A 2,140-nucleotide genomic window follows, 5' to 3' on the forward strand; every position below is an offset into this window, starting at 1 on the left:
CATACTCACGGATAGCCTGAGGCGAATAATCGCAAACGACGACGCGTCGATTGTGCGGCCATCGTTGCTCGCGCGACTAACGACGATCAGCCGAGACGGCTGTAGTTTATCGCATCGATTTCATCGAGCAACCGATGGACGCTGCCGCGTTCGTTCGTAAATGAATGTTATACATACTCACGGATAGCCTGAGGCGAATAATCGCAAACGACGACGCGTCGATTGTGCGGCCATCGTTGCTCGCGCGACTAACGACGATCAGCCGAGACGGCTGTAGTTTATCGCATCGATTTCATCGAGCAACCGATGGACGCTGCCGCGTTCGTTCGTAAATGAATGTTATACATACTCACGGATAGCCTGAGGCGAATGATCGCAAACGACGACGCGTCGATTTTGCGGCCATCGTTGCTCGCGCGACTAACGACGACCAGCCGAAACGGCTGTAGTTTATCGCATCGATTTCATCGAGCAACCGGTGGACGCTGCCGCGTTCGTTCGTAAATGAATAATATACATACTCATGGCTAACTTGAGGCGAATAATCGCAAACGACGACGCGTCGATTTTGCGGCCATCGTTGCTCGCGCGACTAACGACGACCAGCCGAAACGGCTGTAGTTTATCGCATCGATTTCATCGAGCAACCGGTGGACGCTGCCGCGTTCGTTCGTAAATGAATAATATACATACTCATGGCTAACTTGAGGCGAATAATCGCAAACGACGACGCGTCGATTTTGCGGCCATCGTTGCTCGCGCGACTAACGACGACCAGCCGAAACGGCTGTAGTTTATCGCATCGATTTCATCGAGCAACCGATGGACGCTGCCGCGTTCGTTCGTAAATGAATAATATACATACTCATGGCTAACTTGAGGCGAATAATCGCAAACGACGACGCGTCGATTTTGCGGCCATCGTTGCTCGCGCGACTAACGACGACCAGCCGAAACGGCTGTAGTTTATCGCATCGATTTCATCGAGCAACCGATGGACGCTGCCGCGTTCGTTCGTAAATGAATGTTATACATACTCATGGCTAACTTGAGGCGAATAATCGCAAACGACGACGCGTCGATTTTGCGGCCATCGTTGCTCGCGCGACTAACGACGACCAGCCGAAACGGCTGTAGTTTATCGCATCGATTTCATCGAGCAACCGATGGACGCTGCCGCGTTCGTTCGTAAATGAATAATATACATACTCATGGCTAACGTGAGGCGAATAATCGCAAACGACGACGCGTCGATTGTGCGGCCATCCGTTGCTCGCGCGACTAACGACGACCAGCCGAGAAGGCTGTAGTTTATCGCATCGATTTCATCGAGCAACCGATGGGCGCTGCCGCGTGCGTTCGCCCGATTGCGCGTGAAGTTACTGTTCGGAACCAAGAATATACGGGTGTATTATACCCGTTGGTCGCAGCCACGCGCAAAGGCTTTTGAATGTACTGTACGCCCGGCCGTCGAACGATGGTTTTCCGTCATTCAGGAAACAAAAAGAAACTTTTGTCGTCGATATGGCGCGTTCAATCCTCCGTCGATACGCTGGTCGGAGGTGCGAACATCGAATATTTTTAAAGCAAAGAACAAGGAGCATTTTTAAATACAAAGAGAAAAATTGTAAATTGTATATGATTACCCTGAACGGTGGATCACTTGGCTCGTGGGTCGATGAAGAACGCAGCTAATTGCGCGTCAACGTGTGAACTGCAGGACACATGAACATCGACATTTCGAACGCACATTGCGGTCCACGGATAAAATTCCTGGACCACGCCTGGCTGAGGGTCGTTCACTTGTCCTAAAACTGCTTGCGTTGTTCTCAGATTCCCTAACCCCGCCGTCGTTTACCTCTCCTTTCGGGGAGATGGCGAAGAACGTTTCGGAGCCGGGTCGATGAAGAGAAAGGTATCAACGTACGAGCGAGAATTTGGGTATTTCGTTGGCGTTTGTCGCTGGACGTACGAAAAAGAATAAATATTATATATTATTGGCAAGTTTGCGCACCCCTTGCGTGGTGAGGCAGAGATCAGTCTGGACTCGCGCGAGTGTTTTACGGCGTCGTGCGTCGTGTTGTCTGGAGTATCATCACGACCGCCCGTTAAAGCACCGCTCCTACGATTTCTGACTTTG

The 2,140-nt window shown here is 51.0% G+C and overlaps 1 non-coding gene across 1 annotated transcript; it reads left to right on the forward strand.

The window, feature by feature from the left end:
• Positions 1-1,643: 1,643 nt before the first annotated feature.
• Positions 1,644-1,798, forward strand: LOC143350819 (5.8S ribosomal RNA). The gene has a single exon (XR_013081278.1). It is a non-coding gene; the product is annotated as a 5.8S ribosomal RNA (ribosomal RNA).
• The last annotated feature ends 342 nt before the right edge of the window (positions 1,799-2,140 follow it).

Source organism: Colletes latitarsis, unplaced genomic scaffold, assembly GCF_051014445.1.
Source record: "Colletes latitarsis isolate SP2378_abdomen unplaced genomic scaffold, iyColLati1 scaffold0040, whole genome shotgun sequence".
In the NCBI taxonomy this organism is placed as follows: Eukaryota; Metazoa; Arthropoda; class Insecta; order Hymenoptera; family Colletidae; genus Colletes; species Colletes latitarsis.